The sequence below is a fragment of the Ovis canadensis genome, chromosome 3 (genome assembly GCF_042477335.2).
Source record: "Ovis canadensis isolate MfBH-ARS-UI-01 breed Bighorn chromosome 3, ARS-UI_OviCan_v2, whole genome shotgun sequence".
Classification (NCBI taxonomy): domain Eukaryota; kingdom Metazoa; phylum Chordata; class Mammalia; order Artiodactyla; family Bovidae; genus Ovis; species Ovis canadensis.
The window spans coordinates 44,693,652-44,711,664 of NC_091247.1; the positions used below are offsets into that span (position 1 = coordinate 44,693,652).

The following is an 18,013-nucleotide window of genomic DNA, read 5'->3' on the forward strand; positions in this document are numbered from 1 at the left end:
TAGTATTCTTTTACCCAAAGAATGCAAAACTTATCTGAGTTGGGGATGAGCTTATTGCAGTCCGCTTCAACTGTTTGAAAGATTATAGTTTGAATAATGTCTTTGTTCCTTATCCCCACTAAGATTAGGACAAGAAAATAATCATGAAGGAATTGTTACATACAGGTAGAGAGGTCTATTAAGACATCAGACAGGTAGATGCCTTCTCTAAAGAGAAAAAATATTCTGATCTGTGACAGCTTTCCTAGAGTCAGAGAAGTGAACTGTCACTTCAGAGCTCATCACGTCCATCAATTTCCCAGAGTTTAAATACCTCCTAAAGAAATGTGGTAGCCCTCCTTGGTGCCTCATTTCAGGCTCTTTTAATCCTTGCAGCGAGAACACATTAATGCTGAATAGAAGCCTATCTGTATATTTCCTTATTTCCTCTTTCCTTTGAAAGAGAGGACAGATAATCACCATTCCATGTGATTCTATCCCTTAAATACTAAATCCCTATATCATTGTCTTCTTCACCCACCTCCCTACCCTGAGTCCTCACTGGTCTGTTTCCTAAAGCCTTAATTATCATTGCTGCCCCTCTGATTTTATGGTGAATGGCAATTCTGACACCTCTGACCCCGAGAAGCAGAGAATTCTTGGCTTTATCTTTGCACTAAGAATTTAAATGCAGTGGAATGTACAAGTAGAAATAGGTCATTTTTCTTCTGCACATCACCAGTTGCAAGATTTTTTTCATAAAAAGCAGAGTATCAGTTTTCAATTGAAAACACATTTTTGTAAAGCATGAAAAAAATGGAATCTCAAGTGCCCTTGCTGTCAGAAAGATGAATGCCTCTTCTATTTTGAAGTAGCTGCCAACAAATATGAGGACTAAGTATCATTTCTCTCCTTGGTGAACTGTCAGGCTCCTCTTTATGAATCTGGCACATTACAGGTGGCTGAAGTAGATTCTCATTGTTAGTAACTGGTCCAAACACTTGTTTCACTACCTATGACTTATAGTCCTGTTGCCTCGGATCGAAGGATATTCTGAGTTGTACACCACATAATACAGATAACTGAATTTTTATTAAGGTGAAATCTCATAACAAAATTAGCCATTTTATAGTGAAGAATCTAGTGGCATTTAGTACATTCACAATATTGTATAACTAGCATCTATGCCAAGTTCTACAATATTTTCATTGCCCCATTAAGAAATCCCATACTGGACTTCCTTAGTGGCACAGTGGATAGGAATCTGCCTTTCAATATAGGGAATAGATTAGTCTGGGATGATCGTATGGTGATGCTGAGCAGCTCAGCCCATGAGTCACAACTACTGAAGCCCACACTCCTAAAGCCTGTGCTCCGCGAGAGTATGTACGTGGTAAGTCACTTCAGTCATGTCTGACTTTTTGCAACCCTATGGACCGTAACCTGCCAGATTCCGCTGTTCACAGGATTCTCCAGGCAAGAAAACTGGAGTGGGTTGCCATTTCCTACTACCAGGGAATTTTTCCAACCCAAGTACTGAACCCATGCCTCTTACGTCTCCTGCACTGGCAGGCAGGTTCTTAACCACCAGTGCCAAAGAGAAGCCACTGCAATGGGAAGCCCACACCCTGCCACAAAGAGTGGCCTCTGCTTGCTGCAACTAGAGAAAGTCTGTGGAGAGCAACGAAGACCCGGCACAAGTCAAAACAAAAAAGGCAATCCCATACCTGCCTCCCTCCAGATTTTGATAACCATCAGTCTGTTTTTTGTCTTATAAATTTACCTATTCTGTAAATCATATCAGTTCAGTTCAGTCGCTCAGTCGTGTCCAACTCTTTGCAACCCCATGAATCGCAGCACGCCAGGCCTCCCTGTCCATCACCAACCCCCAAAGTTCACTCAAACTCAGGTCCATTGAGTTGGTGATGCCATCCAGCCATCTCATCCTCTGTCATCCCCTTCTCCTCCTGCCCTCAATCCCTCCCAGCATCAGAGTCTTTTCCAATGAGTCAACTCTTCATATGAGGTGGCCAAAGTACTGGAGTTTCAGCTTTAGCATCATTCCTTCCAAATAACACCCAGGACTGATCTCCTTTAGAATGGACTGGTTGGACCTCCTTGCAGTCCAAGTGACTCTCAGGAGTCTTCTCCAACACCACAGTTCAAAAGCATCAATTCTTCGGCGCTCAGCTTTCTTCACAGTCCAACTCTCACATCCATACATAACTACTGGAAAAATCATAGCCTATAGCATGTTGCTTTTGTATCTGACTTCTTTCACTGGACACAGTGTTTTCAAGGTTCGTCCACATTGTACCATTATCAGCACCTCATTCCTTTTTTTTATGACTGAATAATATTTTGTTATATGTGCCTGTGTACATACTAAGTTGCTTTAGTTATGTCTAACTCTTTGTAACCCCATGGACTGTAGCCCATCAGACTCCTCTGTCCATGAGGATGGAGTGGGTTGCCATGCCCTTCTCCATCTGTTATATGTGTATACCATAATTTGTTTATCCATTCATCTATTGATGGGTTGTTTCCCCCTGTTGATTATTGTGAATAATGGTGCTATGAAATTCATATACAAGTATTTGTTTGAGTACCTGTTTCAGTTCTTTTGGTTATATACCTGTGATGGAACTACTGGGTCATAAAATAAATTCTGTTTAACCTTTTAAGACATTGATAAACTGTTTTCCTAAATTTATTTCTGAAGGGAAAACCCATGGCATTAATGCAATGAACATTATCTTAGCAGGAGGAGCACATCCCTGTGAGCCTCTAAGGAGAATTTTCTGAAGAATCAAAGGGCATAAAGTTATTGACAGCAAAGGTGTTTTAGCCAACTGACCTCTGCTCCTGGACAGACAGAACTAACGCAACAATCCACGTAAGTTTTTGCCACGTGAATTCCTTGAAATTCTTCCATCAGTGCAGATCTATTGCCCTTTGGCCGCATTTGTACTATAATTAACCGCAAAGTCAATTAAGAGAATTGCTTTAAGGAAGAAGCCAATTCTGATGAGGTCTGTTCTGAGAAAAAAAAAAAATCTGAAAAACAGTTTAAAGTTGCCAGAAATCAGGTCTGTGCCCTTTCAGCATAAGGACCCATACTTTGAATGTTTGACTAAAATTAATTACCATTTAGTTTTCACATAAGAAGACATCTGCCTATTTTCCTAAAAGCTGCTCTGCTGTGGGCAAATTGGTATGAAGACTAATCTAACTTGCATGTTGTAGAAATAGACTGGACTCTTGAAAGCCCATGCCTGTGTTCAGTTTTTTGACTGTCCCCATAGACATTTCCTTTTGTGATGTTGATACTAAAGATATAGTAGATACTGAATGGTAGACAGCCAACACCTATCCTGCAGTGCCAAAAAAAAGGCAATGTTTGGATGTCTGACCTCTTGATACAAGAAACACTTTGCCATCCCTGTAACCACATGCTAGTCAGGATGAGCAGTGGAATCACAACCTTAACAGAGTTAACATGAACTAAATTAGAAACAAAAACCTTCCTCTTCCTTGCAGGTTTTATTCAAGTTAATATAGTTGACATAATGTGCCCAAATAGTACACCCAGAAAATGAGCTCATCCATCAGTGATCTTGCCATGTTGTAATTCAGAATTACTCCTCAGAATTACAAAGCCATTACAGTCTGAGTGACATGGTTGCCAGAAAATGAAACCTCAGAACGCTGCATAGCCCAAGTCAGAGGAACTGCTCCTTGGCTGCTAATCCGCTGTGTCTATAATATTTCAGCCCTGATCCCTGGTCCTGTGCTGCTTGAGTCACATGCTCTTGGAGATAACTTCAAGTGTAAACAGAAAGGTCGAAAGAGTACAGGGAGGCAAGGCAGCCGTGCAGATGCACTTTTCCATCAGATGTCACAGGAGCAGAGTAGGTACATCAGACTACATGGGGTCTCCCTCCCTCGCATGGCAAAAAACTCCTTGAGGAGGGCTCACAAGCTCCTGGGAAGAGACGAAGGTTTATGCCTGTGGAGAAACAAAATGTCCCTGAGGTAGAATATTTGAACCCAGTCATACATAATTGGTGGTAGTGGACAGGAGAAAGCCTGACATTTCAGACTCTAACCATATTCAGGAGGATCTGGTTCATAGGAAAGTTTATGTTAAAACCTTATGTCTCAATTTCTCTTTATCCCAGGTTATCATCTTGAGATGCTAAGCTAGCTGGACCCCTCAAGTTTGATTAATGTTTTCCAAGGACAGGAGAAATTATTTTTCCTATGAGAGTTGATATTTATTCTCAGTAATTTCTCTTCTTGGACTTTTACAGAACTCTTACTATATGAAGCTACTCTTCATACATTTTAAAAATCTTGAGAAATGTATCTGATCCAAGCTAATAACTCATAACAATATTTTTAGATGATACCTGGGTATACTGCTTATGTAAACTGAGTCCAGGCTTCATGTTATATTAGAGTTTATCAGGTGATGTGCTTTTAGCTGGCACATAGTGCCCTTACTTCTTGCCAGAACAGAGGGCAAGTTCTTAGTAAACGTGCAAGGTTCATATGACTAATGAGAGTTGGTTTGGCCACTAATGAGATTCTAAGTTCCTTTAAACCAAAATAGGAATCAGGCGTCACATCAGCCCTGTGAAAGCTTCAAGAACTATTCCTGTCTCTAGTTCAGGGAAAAATGAATTGCAGAACCTCAATGAAAACAAAATCTATGAATATTGCCATACCCATCTAATCTTGCGTTCTGACTGAAGCAGAAGTTCAAAGGGAGTGTTATGGAAGGGCACCTTGGTTTCTTCAGTATCAGGCCTCAGGAATATATTTCACTTTCCACAAGTAAACTGCTATCAGTCCACTAGAAATAGGGTTTACCTGACCCTTTGGAAGCTATTTCTGTAACCAAGGTATTCCCAACTTTGCAGTCTATGACTTACAATAGAAAGTATCCTTTCATTTTATACTAAAATTATGACAGCATTCTCTTCTACCGGCCTGTGTGCTAGAAATTCACTTCTCTCAAAGTGCCCTCAACAATATCTGAAACTTTGTTTGTACTGCCTTTGTTGGCTCTCTGAAATAGAGCTTTCCATGTGTCCCCTCTGGGCTTCTCCTTGCTGCTTTGACCTTCAGGAATGTTCTTCTGTCATGGACTTAGTTCTCCCCACCAAGGCCCACTGTTGCCTCCACTTTATCTTTGGGAAAAAGAAACTTTTCCCTTTGGCCCAAAGAGAACATCCTGATAATACTCCCCACTTTTCAGTGTGGCTAAGAAGTAGATACAAGGCTTTTCCAGGCTAGGGGTGCCTTACCCCAAGACCTCAAATGCTGATTATTTTCTTCTCTGAGCTGCTGTTGTCTATATTGCCATTCCTGACAAAACCAGAAGCTTAATGATGCTACTGTCCTGAAAATAGCTGACCACCTGCACAAACCTGCTCTTCATATTTCAACGTCTAGGGACAAATGGATCCTTAATCCAGAGACACATGGAAGCCCCTCCTTCCACAGTATGTAGTATCAGTTTTTTCCCTACATGGGGATTAACCATGTCTCAAGATTATTGATGGTGGAAATATCCATTCTCTAAAAGCAAAAGCCTATATTCACTCAACCACCAAGCCCAACCAGTATCCCCTTGTTCCAATAATACAATCTCAAAATGATACACAGTGGCCACAGTCAGGGTCATCTCTTTTAACCATGGTCACATTTTTACATTTGTGCTTTCTACTATTACTATTTCTTGAGTGCAGGGATCTCTAGATGTAATAATGTGTCAGTCAGGGTCCAGCATGTGTCTGAACATGGATTGCATACTCCATGCAGGCAATTGAAGGAAGTTAGTAAATGCACTGTTTACAAGGTATGGGCAAGGTTTATCGACATCAGCAAGGGATAAAGCAGTATGTGGGGAGCACAATGGGGAGCTGTTACTGCCCACAAGTCTTTGAGTGGGCAAGGGAGGATATATTTCCCAGAACCCTGAAAGACTATGAAGAGAGCTCTCTGACAAGAGTGGCAGCTTGCAGTAGATAGACTCAGCCAACCCTGCACGCCGTGATAGAGAAGGAGCTGGGGAACAAATATCCCAGCCTCACTCCCCTCCATCTCCCAGTCTCCTGCCCTCGGGCTTCTCATCACCACCTCACTGGCCAAACCCAACCCTGGCCAGAGGGAAAGGGAGTTTGTTGATACTGTGTGTATTAGTCAGCCTCCCAGGGACAGAACAGGGCAGAGAAGGATAACGATTAGACATGAAGAGGCAAAAGAAGGTGTCTAGGAAAACTACTTCATGTGAAATTCAACAGCTTTAATTTTTCTATTTTGTAGAAGTTTCATAAAATGTTCTAATATTAGTATAAGTATTCTACCAGTAAACTCACCTCTTCTTTGCCTCTTGATTTCAAAACCCTTAACCATATGCTGAAAAGTCATTTCTTTACCAAATGTAATATCCCTAATGATTATTGTTGGTCCCTACACAGCAGCAGCCCTCGCTCCTCAAGCATTTTATTGTATTTCTGTGCTCCTTCTGAATCTCTCTCATGGTTTCCTTAAGGTGCAGCAATTAAAACTGTACACTTTATTCTAGAAACATGCATCCTGGGATAAGAATAAGATATTCTAAATCAATCAGAGTTTTAAGAGCAGTAAAGCTAAAACAAATTAGGAAAACAAAAATTACAGCAGTATTAAAAATTACAACAATTAAGAGGTAGTTAGGAATTATTAGGAATTAGCACAACATGGACCATAAACTGAAATTCATAGCAGGCCTTGGAGTAGAAGTCTCCATAAGTTTTAATATATTTTTGATGGCTTGAAAGTGATCCTGTTTGGGGGGAGTATTTTGCATTTGTTGTTCATTCACTCAGTAATGTCCGACTCTCTGCGACCCCATGAACTGCAGCACGCCAACCTTCCCTGTCCTTCACCATCTCCTGGAGCTTGCTGAAACTCATGTCCGTTGAGTCAGTGATACCATCCAACTATCTCTTCCTCTGTCGTCCTTTTCTCTTCTTGCCTTCAGTCTTTCCAACATCAGGTCTTTTCTAACGAGATAGCTCTTCACATCAGATGGCCAAAGTATTGGAACTTCAGCATCTGTCATTCCAATTAATATTCAGGATTGATTTCCTTTAGGATTGATTGGTTTGATCTCCTTGCTGTCCAAGAGGCTCTCAAAAGTCTTCTCCAAACCCACAGTTCAAAAGCATCAATTCTGCAGTGCTCAGCTTTCTTTATGGTCATGCATGACTAGATGCATGACTACTGGAAAAACCAAAGCTTTGACGAGACGGACCTTTGTTGGCAAAGTAATATCTCTGCTTTTTAATATGCTGTCTAGGTTGGTCATAGCTTTTCTTCCAAGGAGCAAATCTCTTTTAATTTCATGGCTGCAGTCACCATCTGCTGGAGAAGGCAATGGCACCCCACTCCAGTACTCTTGCCTGGAAAATCCCATGGATGGAGGAGTATGGTAGGCTGCGGTCCATGGGGTTGCTAAGAGTCAGACACGATTGAGCCACTTCACTTTCACGCATTGGAGAAGGAAATGGCAACCCACTCCAGTATTCTTGCCTGGAGAATCCCAGGGGCGGGGGAGCCTGGCGGGCTGACATCTATGGGGTCGCACAGGGTTGGACATGACGGAAGTGACTTAGCAGCAGCAGCAGTCACCATCTGCAGTGATTTTGGAGCCCAAGAAAACAAAGTCTCTCACTGTTTCCATTGTTTCCTCATCTGTTTGCCATGAAGTGATGTGACTGGATGCCATGATATTCGTTTTTTGAATGCTGAGTTTTAAGCCAGGTTTTTCACTCTCCTTGTTCACTTTCATCAAGAGGCTCTTTAGTTCTTCACTTTCTGCTATATATCTGAGATTATTCATATTTCTCCCAGCTATCTTGATTCCAGCTAGTGCTTCATTCAGCTCGGCATTTCTCATGATGTACTTTGCATATAAGTTAAATAAGTAGGGTGACAATAAACAGCATTGATGTACTCCTTTCCCGATTTGGAATCAGTCTGTGCTTCAATGTCCAGTTCTAACTGTTGCTTCTTGACCTACATACAGGTTTTGCAGAAGGTAGGTAAGATGGTCTGGTTCCCATCTCTTGAAGAATTTTCCACAGTTCATTGTGATCCACACAAAGGTTTTAGCGTAGTCAGTGAAGCAGGAGTAGGTGTTTTTCTGGAATTCTCTTGCTTTTTCTATGGTCCAGTGGATGTTGGCAATTTGATCTCTGGTTCCTCTGCCTTTTTGAAATCCAGCTTGAACATTTGAAAGTTCATGGCTTATATACTGTTGAAACCTAGATTGAAGAATTTTGAGCATTACTTTGCTAGTGTGAGATGAGAGTAGTTTGGACAGTAGAGAGTGCAGTAGTTTGGACATTCTTTGGCATTGCCCTTCTTTGGGATTGGAATGAAAGCTGACCTTTTCCAGTCCTGTGGCCATTGCTGCATTTTCCAAATTTGCTGACATATTGAGTGCAGCACTTTTACAGCATCATCTTTTTAGGATTTGTAGCTCAACTGGAATTCCATCACCTCCACTAGCTTTGTTCATAGTGATGCTTCCTAAGGCCCACTTGACTTCACATTCCAGGATGTCTGGCGCTAGGTGAGTGATCACACCATCGTGGTTTTCTGGGTCATTAAGATCTTTTTTGTATAGTTCTGTGTATTTTTGCCACCTCTTAATATCTTCTGCTTCTGTTAGGTCCATACCATTTCTGTCCTTTGTTGAGCCCATCTTTGTATGAAATGTTCCTTTGGTATCTCTAATTTTCTTGAAGCGATCTCTAGTCTTTCCCATTCTATTGTTTTCTTCTATTTCTTTTCACCGATCTCTTAGGAAGGCTTTCTTATCTCTCCCAGCTGTTCTTTGGAACTCTGCATTCAGATGGGTATATCTTTCCTTTTCTCCTTTGCCTTTTATAGCATAATTAATTAGCACTTATGACTAGATATAAAATGTGCCTAAATCTAGCACCCAAATAAAATTCTAAATGTAATATCAGCAAAGTCTGAAAGGGGTAGGGATGAGGATGTGGATGGTGAGGAAAGAAAAATCAATTAAATATTCCATTCTGTTTGAGAAGAAGTAGCTATTAAATTTTTGTCTGCATAAAAATGTAGGCTTAAATATGTAAGGGCCACCATTATCACTATAAAAATAAGAATAAAAAATTTTAAAACAGTAAACAGAGAAGAAAAGGAATTACAAAAGTTACTATCTAGACAAAATCAGGAAAGGAAAAAACATGCAAGAAGAAAACATAAGTTGGAAACATAAAATATGACAGTCATAGCACATTATTCCTCATTACCCATCTGGAATTCATCTTTGACTCCTCTCTCATTTGGCATGTCTGTGTGGTTGACTCACTTGGGTTTTCCTTGAAAATATCTCTTATGTCTGACCTTTCTGTTCCTATTGCCACCCCTCTAGCTCCTTTGGCCCTGAACTAATGTAGTGGCTTTAGCACAACATAGCTCACCTTGGCCTCCTTGCAGAAACTAGAGCTATCTTCATAAAGCATAATATCACAACCCTGCTCAAAAGCCTTCTAGGTTCCCCCTTCCTTACCATTTACCCTTCCTATCTGATTTTTAAGACCTTCTATAATATGACCCTTACTAACTGTGTTTCATCTATTCTAAGACACCTTTTTTTGTTAGTGATGTGATTTTTTTTAATTCGTCTATATTTTAAGCAGTTTTAGGTTTATAGAATGACTGAGTAGAAAGTACAAAGAGTTCCTTTACAGCCTCTCATTGCCCTCCCCACTGTTTATCCTGTTATAAACATTATGCTATAATATACTATATTTACTTATATTTATAAATATACTTTATATTTATTGATTAACCAATATTGATACATTAATTGTAACAGAAGTCCATAGGTTGCATCTGGATAATTACATGAATCCACAATTACAGTATCATACAGAATCATTTCACTGCCTTAAAAAGTCCCATGTGTTCTACCTAGTCATCCATTCCCCCTCCTCACTCTAGCCACCTGAACTTCCTAGCAACTACTGATCTTTTTCCTGTCTCCAAAGTCTTGCCTTTTCTAGAATGTCAAAGAGTTGGAATGATACACTTATAGCTTGTCAGACTGGCTTCTTTCACTTAGCAGTATGCTTTAAAGTTCTGCCATATCCTGTGTTCTTGAGCATGGATTTCTTTTATTGATGAATAATATGTCACCCCATGAATATACCACCGTTTATCCATCTATTTCTTTTATTGGAATATAGTTGCTTTACACTGCTGTGTCAATTTCTGCTGCGTAGCAAAGTAAATCAGCCATATATATACACAGATCACCTCTTTTTGGATTTCCTTCCCTTTCCATCACCACAGAGCAAGGAATAGAGTTCCCTGTGCTACACAGTAGTTTCTCATTAGTTACCTATTTTATACATAGTAGTGGTATATATCAATCCCAGTCTCCCAATTCATCCCACCCCCTCATCCTCCCTCGGTAACCATGTTTGTTCTCTATGTTCATGTGTCTATTTCTGCTTTCCAAATAAGATAATCTTTAGCATTTTTCCAGATTCCACATATATGTGTTAATATATAATATTTGTTGTTCTCTTTCTGGCTTACTTCACTCTGTATGACAATCTTTAGGCCCATATACGTCTCTGCAAATGATACAGCTTCATTCCTTTTTATGGCTGAGCAATATTCTGTTGTATATATCTACCACATTTTCTTTATCTAGTCTTCTGTTGATGGACATTTACGTTGCCTCCATGTCCTGGCTATTGTAAGTAGTGCTGAAGTGAACGTTGGGGTATATGTGTCCTTTCAAATTCTGGTTTTCTCTGGATGTATACCTAGGAGTGGAATTGTTGGGTTAAATGATAGGTCTGTTTTTAGTTTTTTAAAGAACCTCCACACTGTTCTCCATAGTGGTTGTAGCAATTTACATTCTAACCCACGTTACAGGAGGGTTCCATTTTCTGTGCACCCTCTCCAGCATTTATTGTTAGTAGACTTTTTGATGATGGCCCTTCTGACTGGTGTGAAATGATACATCACTGTAGTTTCGATTTGCATTTCTCTAATAATTAGTGATGCTGAGCATCTTTTCATGTTTTGGTTGGCCATTTGTATTTCTTCTTTGGAGAAATGTAAAACACATTTTTTAAACGATGAAAACATCTCTGAAATCAGAGTGCATCTTGCAATTGATACACTTGTGCCATCTTAGATTGGATAAAATATTGTTCTCTTCTCAGTTCTTGGCTTGGATATAGGACACCTCTATCTTAGAAGAAACAATTTCTTGTTTTGCTGTTATGACTCTTTCATAGCTCCAAAATCTTGTTCAAACATTTCTCACTGTCTAGGTATTTCTGTTCTGCTGTATCTTTTCTTATTTAGGTCCATCTGTAAGGCTCAGCTCAAAGGCCATCTCCTCAATGAATGCCTTGTTCACTATCTCAGCTGAAAAAAACCTTCCATTTGAAACTTCTCAGTTCTTTCTTTGTAAGACTAGCAACTCTTATCAAATAGTTCGATTTAGTTTAAATACTTGTATACATTTTTGGTCTGTACACAGGAGTCCAAGAGTTCTGCAAATGACTTGAGAAGACAATGAAAATTGTGACATTCTGTGAAAGAGTGTAGGCTTGTTTGATTAATGTACTCCAGGACATTTGAACAGTTTCTTTAAAATCTGCAGTGCCATCATTCCAGAACTCAGCAAAAGCCCTGTTTTGAGCTGCCCTCTAGAGGTGATACATCATCCTTGAGCCAGTTTGGTTCAGTTGCTCAGTCATGTCTGATTCTTTGCAACCCCTGTGGACTGCAGCATGTCAGGCTTCCCTGTCCTTCACCAACTCTCAGCTTTCTCAGACTCATGTCCATCGAGTTGGTGATGCCATCCAACCATCTCATCTTCTGTCGTCCTCTTCTCCTCCTGCCCCCAATCCCTCCCAGCATCAGAGTCTTTTCCAAGAAGTCAGTTCTTCACATCAGGTGACCAAAGTACTAGAGTTTCAGCTTCAGCATCAGTCCTTCCAGTGAATATTCAGGACTGACCTCCTTTAGGATGGACTGGTTGGATCTCCTTGCAGTCCAAGGGACTCTCAAGAGTCTTCTCCAACACCACAGTTCAAAAGCATCAATTCTTTAGCACTCAGCTTTCTTTAGTCCAACCCTCACATGCATGCATGACTATTGGAAAAACCATAGCTTTGACTAGATGGACCTTTGTCTGGTAAAATAATGTCTGCTTTTAAATATGCTGTCTAGTTTGATCATAGCTTTTCTTCCAAGGAGCAAGCATTTTTTAATTTCATAACTGCAGTCACCATCTGCAGTGATTTTGGAGCCCCCCAAAATAAAGTCTGTCACTGTTTCCATTGTTTCCCTATCTGTTTGCCTTAACGTGATGGGACCAGATGCTATGATCTTAGCTTTCTGAATGTTAAGTTTTAAGCCAACTTTTTCACTCTCCTCTTTAACTTTCATCAAGAGGCTGTTTAGTTCTTCTTCACTTTCTGCTATAAGGGTGGTGTCATCTGCATATCTGCTGCTACTGCTGCTAGGTCACTTCAGTCGTGTCCGACTCTGTGCAGCCCCATAGATGGCAGCCTACCAGGCTCCCCCGTCCCTGGGATTCTCCAGGCAAGAACACTGGAGTGGGTTGCCATTTCCTTCTCCAATGCATTAAAGTGAAAAGTGAAAGTGAAGTCGCTTAGTCGTGTCCAACTCTTCACAACCCCATGGACTGCCGCCTACCAGGCTCCTCCATCCATGGGATTTTCCAGGCAAGAGTACTGGAATGGGGTGCCATCTGTCTGCATACCTGAGGTTATCGATATTTCTCCCGGCAATCTTGATTCCAGCTAGTGCTTCAACCAGGCCAGCATTTCCCATGATGTACTCTGCATATAAGTTAATAAGCAGGGTGACAATATACAGCCTTAACATACTCCTTTCCCGATTTGGAACCAGTCTGTTGTTACATGTCTAGTTCTAACTATTGCTTCCTGATCTGCATACAGATTTCTCAGGAGGCAGGTAAGGTGGTCTAGTATTGCCATCTCTTGAAGAATTTTTCACAGTTTGTTGTGATCCGCACAGCCAGGGAGCTCAAGTCCTGGAATCAGCAAGAGATACTGGAAGGCGTGCAGCTGGGAGGGTAGCTGTTAGGACATGCTGCTCTATCAGCTGGACTCACTAACTGGCCCTGTTCCTGGGAGCAGCTGTTGAAAAGGTCAAGCTTTGAAAAACCATGTTGCTCAGAGATTGTCAGCTCTCTCTACCATCCTCGCATGAGTCACCATGATGTCTTGGAAGGTGGGGCTGGTTGGGAGACTTGGTTTTTCAATTTACCCTTTCCTCAGGGAATCTAGACTAAAGTAGAAGTTCAAGAACGCTGGGTTACCTCCACTGGCACCTTCGGGGAGAATGTCTGTAACCCAGCCCTGTTAGAGGGTGTAGCCTGGGAAAAGAAGGCTACGTGTCCATGTCATCATCTGTGGTAGATTCCTCTCAGTTATAGCTAATTTTGAACTCTCCCAAATTATATGCATGAATCTTTGCTACAATATACTCATAGAGCTTACTCACAGCAAACTTTCATGGCCACAGGAAGATAAAAAATCTTCTCAAATGCCCTCTTGCTATAGCCATGACTTTTTGTGACTAAATTTTAAATGACTTGTGAAATTTCCCACTGAGTTCTGTTTCTTGAGGATAATGCCAGTTTTCTATAAGGGCCTCCCAGTTAAACATCTTCCTATGGGTAATGTCTCAAGCCTCAGTTTCTACCAAATGATAGATTCAAGAAGTTTGAGGTCCCTGCCAGCTTCAGCTTTCTAACATCTGCTTGCTGCTCTGCAGAGCTCACCTCCCATGCACTGGATTTACACATTAATAAGTTTGAAGCCTACTTTTCTCTGAGGCAAGATGGTTGGCATGAAGTGATCTGGGCATGTTGTTGAACATTTTCTGTAGGATATGACTGAACTCTCCTTCCTTTCATATCAGGAGGCCTTGCATAAAGGTCACAATTGTTGAGCTGATTTCACCAAGAGATGGTTTTGTTTAAACAATTTTTTCCTCATTAAAACAGTCAATAAGTGTATATTACAGAAAATGTAGACAATTCAGAATATTATAAAGAGGGAATTAAGAAGCATTTAAATTCTGATCTCTCATTGTTAACACTATGGCATATATCATTACAGTAATTTTTTCTATAATAAAATAATATAGTCATATGATTTTTTAAATGTTTGATATAGAACTGGAATCACACTTTCCAACCTTTTTTTTAAATTTTAACCTGGCTTTTCTCCCTTACTGATAAATGATTAACAGTTTCCTTTGTCATCAACCAGTTAGCAGTGTGGACTCTGCAGCTAGCCTGGGCGGATTTGAATACCAAATTTGTTACTTACTTGCTGTGTGACCCTTAGGCATATCCTTTAATTGATAAAGGTATTGCAGTTTCCTCATCTGAAAAATGGGAATAATAATTGTTCCTAATTCACACAGTTGTTGTGAATGTTTAAGTGAGTCAACATTTGCCAAGTAGTTAGAATCGTACCTGGCAAGTAGTAATACAGGCTTTGTATCAATAGGACTAACTTTGGCTACTATGACTGTAGTAGTATTTTCTTCCACAATGTCGTTTTAAAGACTGGATAAGATTTCATTGTGTGGAATATAGCATAATGCATTTAATGAAGGTCCCATTGTTAAATAGTGTTCCACTTTCTTGATATTATGAACAACAGTGCAAATAGACTTCCTTTAAAAAAAAATTATCGATATGTAAAGGAAATTACTCACCTGGAGCCAGACATCCTGGAATGTGAAGTCAAGTGGGCCTTAGAAAGCATCACTACAAACAAAGCTAGTGGAGGTGATGGAATTCCTATTGAGCAATTTCAAATCCTGAAAGATGATGCTGTGAAAGTGCTGCACTCAATATGCCAGCAAATTTGGAAAACTCAGCAGTGGCCACAGGACTGGAAAAGGTCAGTTTTCATTCCAATCCCAAAGAAAGGCAATGCCAAAGAATGCTCAAACTAGCGCACAATTGCACTCATCTCACACACTAGTAAAGTAATGCTCAAAATTCTCCAAGCCAGGCTTCAGCAATACATAACCGTGGACTTCCAGATGTTCAAGCTGGTTTTAGAAAAGGCAGAGGAACCAGCGATCAAATTGCCAACATCCGCTGGATCATAAAAAAGGCAAGAGAGTTCCAGAAAAACATCTCTTTCTGCTTTATTGACTATGCCAAAGCCTTTGACTGTGTGGATGACAATAAACTGGAAAATTCTGAAAGAGATGGGAATACCAGACCATCTGACCTGCCTCCTGAGAAACCTATATGCAGGTCAGGAAGCAACAGTTAGAACTGGACATGGAACAACAGACTGGTTCCAAATAGGAAAAGGAGGATGTTAAGGCTGTATATTGTCACCCTGCTTATTTAACTTATATGCAGAGTACATTATTGGAAACACTGGGCTAGAAGAAGCACAAGCTGGAATCAAGATTGCTGGGAGAAATATCAATAACCTCAGATATGCAGATGACACCACCCTTATGGCAGAAAGTGAAGAGGAACTAAAAAGCCTCTTGATGAAAGTGAAAGAGGAGATTGAAAAGGTTGGCTTAAAGTTCAACATTCAGGAAACGAAGATCATGGCATCTGGTCCCATCACTTCATGGGAAATAGATGGGGAAACAGTGGAAACAGTGTCAGACCTTATTTGGGGGGGGCTCCAAAATCACTGCAGATGGTGATTGCAGCAATGAAATTAAAGGATGCTTACTCCTTGGAAGGAAAGTTATGACCAACCTAGATAGCATATTGAAAAGCAGAGACATTACTTTGCCAACAAAGGTCCATCTAGTCAAGGCTATGGTTTTTCCAGTGGTCATGTATGGATGTGAGAGTTGGACTGTGAAGAAAGCTGAGTGCCAAAGAATTGATGCTTTTGAAGTGTGGTGTTTGGAGAAGACTCTTGAGAGTCCCTTGGACTGCAAGGAGATCCATCCAGTCCATTCTAAGGGAGATCAGTCCTGGGTGTTCATTGGAAGGACTGATGCTAAAGCTGAAACTCCAATACTTTGGCCACCTCATGTGAAGAGTTGACTCATTGGAAAAGACCCTGATGCTGGGAGGGATTGGGGGCAGGAGGAGAAGGGGATGACAGAAGATGAGATGGCTGGATGGCATCACCAACTCGATGGACGTGAGTTTGAGTGAATTCCGGGAGTTGGTGATGGACAGGGAGGCCTGATGTGCTGCGGTTTGTGGGGTCGCAAAAAGTCGGACACTACTGAGCGACTGAACTGAACTGAAAGGAAATCAACCCTGAATATTCACTGGAAGGACTGATGCTGAAGCTCCAATAGTTTGGCTGCCCAATGGAGAGAGCTGACTCATTGGAAAAGACCCTGACACTGGGAAAGATTGAAGGCAGGAGGAGAAGGAGGAGACAGAAGATGAGATGGTTGGATGGCATCACTGACTCAGTGGACATGAGTTTGAGCAAACTGCAGGAGATAATGGAGAACAAGAAAGCCTATCATGCTGCAGTCCATGGGGTCACAAAGAGTCAGACACAACTTAGTGACTAAATAACAAAATAGTTGATTTACAATGTTGTGTTTAATTTTTGCTGTACAGCAGTCTCTCAGTTATTCATGTATATTCTTTTTCTTAGTCTTTTCCATTATGGTTTATTACAATATATTGAATATAGTTCCCTGTGTTATACAATAGGTCCTTGTTGGTTACCCATCCTACATATAATTGTCTGCATCTGCTAATCCCAAGCTCATAGTCCTTGCCTCCTCTTCCTCCACCTTGGCAAACACAAGTCTGTTCTCTGTATCTGTGTATCTGTTTTTGTTTCATAGATATGTTCGTTTATGTTGTATTTTAAATTATACATGTAAGTGATGCCATATCAGACTTCCTTCTTTCATTGTATTTGTAACAGGACAGTCTATATACCAGGTAAGGAAGGAATACAGTGATAGGAAGTGGAAGTACCATGTTTTACTTTCTTGATTTTGAACTTGGTTGGAGAGGTAGAGAGAATGTCATTGCCTCCCTTTTGCCTGGAATGCTACTGCTCAGAAACTGTTCAGACTTTTTGGCACTACCCAGGCTAATATCTGAAGGTCCTTCCTAGACTGAATCACCAGTAATCCCATTCTCAGATCCAACTGGAGAAGGATCCTTGGCCAGCCATATCATATACTTCTAGTTCTTCATGCAGGAGCTATCATAAAATGACTCAGCTCTATGGGCTCAGCTACAAGGAAGACTCGGGAATATTTAGTAAACTCAGTGTGTCGCTGGAGCCTCCATCTTTTCCGGGCTGGTTCATGTAAAGGTCCTGTCAGAGATGATCCCATTCTGTCTTACGGCTCCATTCCTGCAGTTATCTTTCCCAGTACTACTGGAGAGAATGGGAAGGGACTTTCTTCTCTGTTCTAATTCTCTGTCCTAAGTTATAGGAATGATTCCGATGCATTCTGATAGCATGAGACCAGTATCCTCTCTATAGGTTGAAGGAGTTACAGACTCAGAGGTATCAGGTGGCCTCATGGAACAACTTTATGTAAAAGAGCTGTGCCAGTGAAGATGAACACTACTAATAGGCATTATTTGTTGGGGGGTAAGATCACCTTCAAACTCTGCATGGGAAAGTCTGTTGAATGATTAGTTCTTACTATCTCTCCGTTAAGTGTACCACCAACGAAATCACTCCTAGTCTAAAGTACATAACCTACTATAATATATCCTGGAAGATTCACTTCTGAATTTCTGCCTTTGTTATCTACTGGTTCCTCTGGGAAGTATTACCTCCTAGGTTCCCTGGAAGGTTCTGCCCACCTTCTGTCCTGTTAGGTACTGGATAAACACACTTCCTAGAGAATTCACTTAATACATGGAGGCAGGAGTGCTCTTCCCTAACCTCAACTGTATTCAATCAATGGGACATTTAACATGGTGCCA

General features: G+C 40.7%; 1 protein-coding gene across 3 annotated transcripts in view; it reads left to right on the plus strand.

Annotated features, from left to right (window-relative positions):
* The window catches only part of WDPCP (WD repeat containing planar cell polarity effector), a 604,312-nt gene that overhangs the window by 13,264 nt on the left and 573,035 nt on the right, over positions 1 to 18,013 (plus strand). For 2 of the 3 annotated variants that reach the window (XM_069583054.1, XM_069583057.1), the window contains exon 3: positions 2,744 to 2,875. The gene's annotated coding sequence lies outside the window, so the exon portion shown is untranslated. Of the gene's footprint in view, positions 1 to 2,740; positions 2,876 to 18,013 lie in introns of all 3 variants that reach the window. The other variant, XM_069583055.1, reaches the window with a different exon arrangement.